The 9,856-nt window shown below is 36.4% G+C and overlaps 1 pseudogene across 1 annotated transcript; it reads left to right on the top strand.

The window, feature by feature from the left end:
- The first annotated feature begins 447 nt into the window (after positions 1-447).
- LOC311617411 (glycine cleavage system H protein, mitochondrial-like) lies at positions 448-1,200 on the top strand (annotated as a pseudogene). The gene is made up of 2 exons: positions 448-508; positions 731-1,200. The product of its transcript is annotated as a glycine cleavage system H protein, mitochondrial-like (transcript).
- Positions 1,201-9,856: the final 8,656 nt, after the last annotated feature.

Genomic DNA, 9,856 nt, shown 5'->3' with positions numbered 1-9,856 from the left:
AAAGTTGTTGAAGTGATGTCATCACCAGACTTTACTCAAGAGTCTTTTCATTGAATGTCAATAGTGTGAAGTACCTGGTATAGTCCTTTTCTAGTGTTCTGATGCTCTTTTTTTTTGTTGTTGAAAACAAAAACTCTATCTTATCAAAGAGTTGTCACATATCATTGGAGTAAAACAAAGACTATAGATGACAGAAACTTATGGCTATTGTTAATTTCTTACTGAAAATTTTAAATGTAAAGCGATTAATGATAGTTTATAATATGAATCTATAAGTCACCAAAAGTGTTGGTTGTTTTGTGACATGCACAATATCATAATACAGCTATTTCAAATATAATTTTAGACAAATGATATAAAGGCATAACTGATTAAGCCTATATTAAACCAATGAATATTATACCTGATTTATTTAAAAGATGATTATAATTTTTTATAATTATGATTATGAAACATTATATACATGATATAAAAAGAATATTCTTAAAATACGAAGTAAAGAGATTCAGTAAGTAAGGACAAAGGCCTAGACATCTGTATGTCTATGCAACTCTATGAATAAGTCTGATAAATATTTTCATTTGAGAACCATTGGCCTTAAGATACTAGATTCAAGCTTGACCTGCCAGGGTGGCTTTGGAGCTATGCTGCAAGTCCTCCAGCGAACATGGAGCTCTGAGCCTCATGGACCTTGTTCACCTAGGACTACAGCCAGTGCACTGTGAGTGAGCGCCCCCTGCACCCTGCCTGCTGCGGCCCTGGGTTCTGCGGGCAGGTGACATCAGGACGCTGTGCACCAGTCACAATTACTGTTGGTGCATAAATTCACAGAGAAACATGAATGGGTATCAACAGAAAATGGTATTGGAACAGTGGGAATCAGCAATTTTGCACAGGAAGCATTGGGAAATGTTGTTTACTGTAGTCTGCCTGAAATTGGGACAAAATTGAACAAGCAAGATGAGCTTGGTGCTTTGGAAAATGTGAAAGCTTCTAGTGAACTCTATTCTCCTCTGTCAGGAGAAGTAACAGAAATTAACACAGCTCTTGTAGAAAATCCTGGACTTGTCAGCAAATCTTGTTATGAAGACGGTTGGCTGATCAAGATGACTCTGAGTAATCCTTCAGAACTAGATGAACTAATGAATGAAGAAGCATATGAGAAATACATAAAATCTATTGAGGAGTGAAAATGGAACCCACCTATTGATAAATAAAGTGGTCTGAAACAACTTATCTAGCATAGTTGTATTAAATTAGTGGTGGATAAAAGATTTAATAATACCAATGAACAAAGAAACTGCAACAATGCTATTGGGTGAAAATACCCTTTAACCATCTAATGATGACAGATAAACACAATGTGCATCTTTTCCATAACACTGTATGGTTTTTAGTCTAGGCTATAGGTATAATATTCAGAATTCCTGAAATTATCTGTGGTAAAATATAGTTATAAAAATTATATATTTTAAGGATAACATTGTTATCTTAAGCCTTATATAATACTGTAACTTGCTTTCATTGGCCTCTGGATTTGGGTCAAAATACTTAATGATATTTCCATTGGAAATAACAGGCAATAGAGAAAAGTTTTTGTTGTTACGATGTCGATGATGAACAATATTGTCTTAATTTAGCAATATACTGAGTTTGCTGGTGTTATTTTTATACACTTAAGTAGTAGCTTTATAGTTAAATAAGAAAGTTTAATAATAACACATTCAACTTCTTCTTAAAAAAAATAGATACTAGATTCAAATTAAAATTACAGCCAAGTAAACAACTTAAATAAATACAAAAGTATGAGCAATCACACTATGCTATAGTCTAATATCTTCAAACAAATCACCAGAATTATGGCAAATATAGGAAAAATCAACTGATTTGAGACCTTTGATTAGTTACTTCCCTGAGCATAAAAGTGTTTCAAAGACAGTGAGGTTTTGGTACAGTTTATTCTCATTGCTGTCAAATTCTGTATTTCTGAACTTACCTATTTGCTAAAATGTATTTGTAATCCCCAAAACAATCCTTGTGGATGCATGAATCCCATTTGAGGTCAAATAAGGAAATACTCTACCTTAAAAAAAAAAAAAAAAAATATATATATATATATATATATATATATATATATATATATACATATATACATATATATATATATATATATATTTTTTTTTTTTTACATGTGTGTGTATTTTTATTGATTTCAAAGAGAAAGGGAGAAGGGGAGAGAAATAGAAATATCTATGATGAGAGAGAATCATTGATCAGTTGCCTCCTGCATGCCCTATACTGGAAATCAAGCCTGCAACCTGACCTAGAATTGAACCATGACCTCCTGGTTCATAGGTCAACTCTCAACCACTGAGCCACACCAACCAGGCTCTACTGACAACAGGTGTTTCTTTCAAGGATAACTGAATACTATGGTTTTCATATTTGTCTCATTTTTGTGTGCAATTTCACAGTCTTAAATTACCCTCATAGGCCCAAAATGGGGCAATAATGGTAATTATATAAAATTATATTTGGTGAGTCGCAGGTAATAATAGTTCACTAAGTCAATACGAAGAGGAAAAATGTGTTTCTTATAGTAGTGATGATTGATAAATATAGGAGGAATAATGAAATTTATAATAATCATTTTGTAGTTATCACTGTGAAAACCGATAAAGAGTAACTGGATAGTAATCAGGGATGGTGAAGGTTATATGAGGTTCAGAATATTTTCATAATCTTAAAAATCTCTCCATAAGATCCTTATTATAGTCTGTTCTAATTATTCATGGATTTTAGATTTGTGAATTTATCTACTTGCACTTTATGGCCTCTTTGAGTAACCAGAAAGTGGTTCACTTGTGGAAGTTACTCTAGATCATCTTCTTATTCTAAAATCTGTCTTCTTTCTTTAGTTTAGGAGAAACCTTAATCTCTAAAGTTTAGGTCTCTGATTTCATCCAGAAATAGCTTTTAGTGCTTCATCTTGAATCTCTATCACTGAAACACCAGAGACCTTCTTCTACTTAACCCCTTAATTCTCTGTATCATGTCTCCGGAGTTATGCCAGATATGATCAAACACACATTAAGACCAATTTGGCCCTGATTTTATCAGCAGCGTGGGCCACATCATAGAGTTAGTCTAAGCGTAGTAACCCTATCAACTTCAGCTTGTTTATGACAGGCCACATGAAACAGCTATTTGGTTTGTCTGTAATAATTGTTTAAATAATTTAATTTTTCTCTAGTGGATGACACCCAGAGTAGGGCAAAGTTAGGTTTATAGTTGTTCATATGGAAAATAATATAACTGATAACTAATAACATAATAATAAACTCTGTTTCATGTACCCACAACTGTAAACCTACTTTTGCCCCACCATATATGTTCCCTTAATTGAAGTTTTAATTTTTTGGCAAATGTTCCTCAGCCATCTTGGTAGTCTAATACAGATGTTCTCAATCTCAGCAATAATAACATTTTGGGTCAGAATTTCTTTTTGTTGAGCTGTCCTGTGCTTTGTAGAGAGTTTGGTAGTAGCCCTGGCCTCTACACTTAGTATCCCCTGAGTAGTAACAATAAAAAATAATTCCAGACTTTGCTAAATGTGTTCTAAGTCAAGAACTACTGGTCAAATACTTTATTTCAAATTTCCACTTACTAGCTAGATAATTTCTAGGAGGACACTGCACATAAGTATTCTCAACTGTAAAGCAGGCCCACTATTGCTCCTAATGCAAATAATTATTAAATAGATAAATGAGTGAATACATTTCAAACTTTGAGTGTATATCTTACACATGATAGGCACTCAAATAAAGGAATGTTCTTATTATTTTATTATTCATTGTATATAGTTGAGGCTCATTAATAATCAAAGCAAATATTTGTAGGCTACCCTAAAACAAATGTTATTCCATGGATAGCTGTTTACAATCCTATTTAATAAAAGAGTAATATGCAAATTAACCATCACTCTGCTATACCCACAAGCCATGCCCACCAGCCACACCAACCAGCCAATTAGAGTGAGTATGTAAATAAACCCAACCAAGATGGCTACAGCCACAGAAAGCAGGAGGGAGGGTTGGGTTTCCCAGGCAATGGAGGAAGCCAAGCTTTCTGCATGCACTTGCTGGCCTAAGCCTCCATTCTAGGCTACAAAGTTTCAATTATAGACAATACATAAATTCCAAAAGAAATGGTTGCTGACCATGGAGCGAGAAGGAGGCTTGGCTCCGCTCCAGGATACAAAGTTTTAATTGTAGAAGGTGAATAAATTCCAGATACCAGGGCCTCCACTTGGGTCGTCAGGGGGCATGGCTGGCCTGCAAACGACCACAGGACCCTTGCCCAGGCCATCCCACACCCCAAGGGAACCCCAACCCTGATCCAGGACACCCTTCAGGGCAAATCAGCTGGCACCCATCCATGCATCAGGCCTCTACCCTATCTAATAAAAGAGTGATATGCAGATTGACCATCACTCTAACACACAATAGCTGCCCTCATGTGGTCAAAGATGGCTGCCCCCATATGGACACAAGATGGCCACCACAAGATGGCAAGCAGGGGAGAGCAGTTGGGAGACACAGGCCTGCAAGGAAAGGCAGTTGTAGGTGATCAACCCTGCAGGGGAAGGCAGTTATGGGTGACCAGGCCAGCAAAGGAGAGAAGTTGGGGGCAAACAGGCTGACAGGGGAGCAGTTAAACATCAATCAGGCTGGCATGGGAGTGGTTAGGGGGTGATCAGGCTGGCAGACAGAAGCAATTGGGGGCAATCAGGAAGGCAGGCAGGCAAGCAGTTAGAAGCCAGCAGTCCTGGATTGTGAAAGGGATCCCACCAGTGGGATCAAGCCAAAATGGGCAGTCAGACATCCCTTGAGGGGTCCCAGATTGGAGAGTGTGTTGGCTGGACTTAGGGCCACCCCCCAACCCCTGTGTATGTATATTGTGCACTGGGCCTCTAGTGACTAAATAAAAGTGATTGTTGCCAAGACCGGTTTGGCTCAATGGATAGAGCGTTGGCTTGGGGACTGAAGGGTCCCGGGTTCGATTCTGGTCAAGGGCATGTACCTTGGTTGCGGGCATATCCCCAGTAGGGGGTGTGCAAGAGGCAGCTGATTGATGACTCTCTTATTGATGTTTCTAACTCTCTATCTCTCTCCCTTCCTCTCTGTAAAAAAATCAATAAAAAATATATTTAAAAAAAGTGATTGTTTTCTTAGAGAGCCTGTTTTAGTTATTTTGTTGATTTAGTAGCATTAAAGTCTATGACGTTATAAAAAAATGTTTCCAAGATTTTTTGAGGCCTGAAGTAGAATATTTAGGATGTTTAAATTTATGTGTATATTTGTTATTAAAATGGTCTCATGAAGTTCTGGATGTATAAGGAGCCACTGCCTAATTTCCCATAGTTAAAGAGTGTTCCCTAATAGCAGAAGAAAGAACTTTAGGGCAGATGCTGTGTTTGACTTATTTTCTATAGCATATAGAGACCATTATGAATTCCAATGAACTTGATTTGGGGAGAATACCTTTTTCTTTCTTTCTTTCTTTCTTTCTTTCTTTCTTTCTTTCTTTCTTTCTTTTTTTCTTTCTTTCTTTTTTTTTTTTTTCCTGATTATAACTTCCTGGTATTGGGAGTATAAAATAAATGCACTGGGAGGGGCTGTCATTGTAGTCTTCCTGCCTCTCCAGCAGACAGGATGGTGGCCCACCCAGGGCTTAAAATCTATCTCTATGTCTTCTCTCTTTATTTCTAATACTTCTCAATCTCTGGCCACCTCCACTTAGAACCCGTTCATTCGTCTCTCGTTCCGTGCAGGATGTGGAAAGGGAGATTCCCCGCCATGTCTGGCCCCTACCGCATCAGGCTTCCTCATTCTGGCACCCAACTTGGGGTGAAAGAGGCAATAAGAGGTAAGAGGCAAGGGATTACTCCCAAGAATTGAGTGTGCCACAGATTTAAGGAATTGTAAGGTAGGGGAGAGTGTATTGTGAAATTGAAATAGCTGGGTGTAAAACATGGGTAATCCTTCTAAATGCTTTAAACTATGCTCAAAGTTCTAAGATGTTTTGTTAAGGGTAGTCAGATTCTTGATTTCTTTCTTAAGTTTTGTTGTTGAAATGTGGGAAAAGGTCAGAAAGCAGTTGCGTGACCAATACTCAACAGGAGGTCCAGAGAAAATTCCTATTTCTACTTTAATTATTGATTCAACACAAGAGAGTTTAAAAATGTCTAAGTGGGGTGAAGCCACAGTCTTACAGCCTACAGTGGAAGGGTGAGAATCTTTAAGAATACCATCTGCACCTCCCCATCTCCAGGTGTCCTTCCTGCGACTGCAGACTTGCAACCAAGTAGAAAGGGATTAAAGGAATTCCTCAGCAACTGCAAATAATTCTTTATTTTAAAAAATATTTTACTTCCCTTAAAAAATAAAAATAAATAAAAATTGAAAAAAAAATTAAAAAAAAATAAAAATAGTAGAAGCCAGACCATCACTAAATCTTCCCCTAAAAAACAAGGAGGTGGGGGAAGGGAGACACGTGGCAATCCAATATGGACGCTATTCCCCGAGAAAGCCATTTTAAAAGGCCTCATCTTCTGCCATGTTTTTAAAGATAGCGGATACAGGAGGGCTTCCCAAGGCTCTTTTGAAATTTCCCACCCAGAAGCAAGTAACCACCAGGAAGTAGAAAGCAAGTTTACATGTGAATGGCTATTGGTTTGCTTCTTGACTTCCCCAGCAGGAAAATTCTTTTAAAAATTAGCTGTGCGAGGCCTATTGACTGGAAACTTAAAACTTTTAAGTTCAAATGATTTAAATGCATTGAAATTTATAATACAGAAAGGTTGATTTGAGTATTCCTAGTATGAAGTCTAGATGATAGAAGTTAATCTATTAATTGAATATGCCTTATATTTTATTTCAAATGTATCCTTAAAAATGTAAAAGTATTATGATTTGAGAAATGCTAAGTATTCGATTTGCTGCCGGAAAATGTTAAGGTTCTAAAAGTTTAAGCTCTCTTTTCTTGCCATGAAGAGGTTTTAAAGCTACACCACTTTTTTTTAATGGAGGAAGGGATGGACACGCCCTTCCCCTAGCATGCAGGTAATATAATTTCTGCCAACAGCAATCTTTAAAGAATGTGTTAATTTGCATTTAAATGGCTACACATTTTCTGGTAGCTGCCCTTCCCAGAAAAGGTCAAGTGGCCAAATGGTGGCTCCTTTGAAATCAGCTTTTCAACAGTAGCCATTTTTTTTTACATGTGAATACCTACAAGTTTGCTTCTCAGTTTCCCCAGGCAGAAAATAATATATAGTTTAAAGTTAATTATTAGATTTTTAAATTTATTCTTACAAGTATAAAAATTTATTAATAAAGAACTGCTGAATATTTGACTTGCAAGCTCTGAAAATTTAAGGTTCATATTGAATTGAGAGAAATTATATATATACTTGTGGTAACTAAAAGCCCAGAGTATTAGCAATGTGTTTTTAAGAAAATAAAATGTGTTTTTTCTTAAATAATTAGGAATTCAAAAAATGTTACTTATTGGTCTGATTTAAAAAGGATTAATTCTATGATCCAGTTTAAATGTGGTTAATATTCTTTAAGTTAATTTAAGTATATAATCTTTAAATCATATATATATATATATATATATATATATATATATATATATATATATATATATTTGATCTTTCCAAGTGTATTTCAAAGTTTTTAAAGTACCTTTGGGATGTTTCACAGGCCCCAAAATGTTTTTCAAAAGTCTGTTCTCCTTTAAAAGAAACATTTTTTAATTAAATCATTTGATACTTGGAATCACATGGAAAGCTTTATCAAATAAAAACTAATTAATATATTTTACTTATATGCATATATTTTAAATTTTATGAAGGTTTTGGCCTCTTAAGGAGGGCAAAACAAAGTAACTTAATATTTCTTCCAATTTGAAATTGAATTATCATAGCTTAGAGCAAAGAATATCCTTACATGATATTATTCTACAATGTCATTATAATTTTTGATATTTTACAATAGCATATTGTACATTTATCCCAAACAAACTTAAAAAACTAATTCTTTGAATGTTTGGCAGCAATTTAAAAAGCACATGAAAGGATTTAATCCCTTCCACTCTGTGGAAGGCCCCATGGGAAGGTACTTGAGCATTCTATATTGGCCCCTCTTGCTCTTTTTGCCCCTCTTCTCACAATCCAATTGCCCATAGCTATTGCCTGAGCTTTATGTTCATGCTGAGGTTGAAGCTTCTTGGTGCTGGTACGATGGATCTGTCTCTCACATAATGGTTTGAGCTGGGCCCTCCCTGAAGAAGAAACCAGGTTTTCCCAAGATATTTGATCAATACTCAGGCCCCACCAGCAGGCCAGGGGATCCCAAGGCAGGTACTGGGTGTGGAGGCCATAGGGGCATAGGCTACCAATGAGACAAAACTGATCCTCACATCACCCTGCTTGGCCCTGGAGGATGGCTGGTTAGCCAGAAATGGGTAAGATTCCTCAGGGAAGGAACAACCTAAGTCAGGCACAGTCTCAGAGGGGCCATCAGGAGAGAATTTGGGGATCAAGAGAGGTGGGGCACAGATCCTCATCCCCCCAACATTGCAGAGGCTTGAACCTTCACCCCTTCTGAGGGAGGTCTCCTGCCCCCATGGTTGCTTCATGCTTCCCACGCCCAGCTCAGATCAGGACCCAGGCAACAGAGACAAGGCTGATATATTTAAATCCAGCCTAACACCAGGAATGCTTAGAACTTTCTCAAGGATGCAAATAATCCTTTCCATTAATATTTAGAGGATAAACTAAGATTGTTGTTAGAGTATTAAATTTGATAGCAAAATAATAGTCAAGTTTTCAGATTAATTTGAGTTGGCTAAATGAAATAAGTGAATAGTCTAGAAAATTTAATTGTACAAAAAGCTGTTCCTAAAGTATTAACCAAAATTTCTATTGGTAGTTCATTTCATGGTAAAATTGCTTAACATTCAACGAACCCTAAAGCAGTCATATTTTTGTGCAAAAAATTAAAGTTATCAAAACTACATTATAAAAATTTTCCAAAAGCCTTGTAATAATTAAATAAAAATGGGGAATAGTGGAAAAATACCATGTAAGGAAAATTCTCCTGTAAGTAACTTACATCTATAAAAATTTTTTTACTTTGAAAATTAATTTTCATTTATAATGCTGATAACAAGGCACCCATGAAAAACTTTATGGCGTCAAAATAAGCCAAAGAAAAATTATTTGGACAAAAATCAAAAGGATCCCAAGTCCAATTTATAGAAAAGAGTTCTTTATTAAACCTTTGATCGAGAATATGTTTATATTTCCAGAAAACTCCAAGACCATGTGGATTCCTACAACGGATCCCAGAGAGGACCTGATAGGACTACTATAGCCACAAAATAAGCAGTGGTCCACAAGAACAAAGGAGAAATAGTCCAGATATTAAAAAAGTGAAGATGTCTTGCCATGCTAGCAGTGTGCAGCTATACATTGCTGCAGGTTGCCCAGATCCAAGGGCAAGGAAAGTTGGTGTGCATGTGCTTCCAGACCATGTGTGCACACCATTCTGCATAGAAGTCAAAATGTTTGATATTTTGTGTTCTACCAGGACCCCTGTTTGGGGCTTGTCTTATTTCTAACACAGGGAATGGTATTAACTGCCATATTAAAAGAAATGTCAAATCTCAGGCATTAACCATTTTTATAGATGGATCCAGTTCTGGAAAGGCTGGATCTACTGAGGCAGGGGAGCAAAGATCCTTCAAACTTCTTATATTTCAGTAAAAATACAAGCTTTCATTTATG

Source organism: Pipistrellus hanaki (genome assembly GCF_964339955.1).
Source record: "Pipistrellus hanaki genome assembly, chromosome: 2".
Classification (NCBI taxonomy): Eukaryota; Metazoa; Chordata; class Mammalia; order Chiroptera; family Vespertilionidae; genus Pipistrellus; species Pipistrellus hanaki.
This window is presented reverse-complemented; position numbering and strand designations above follow the sequence as displayed.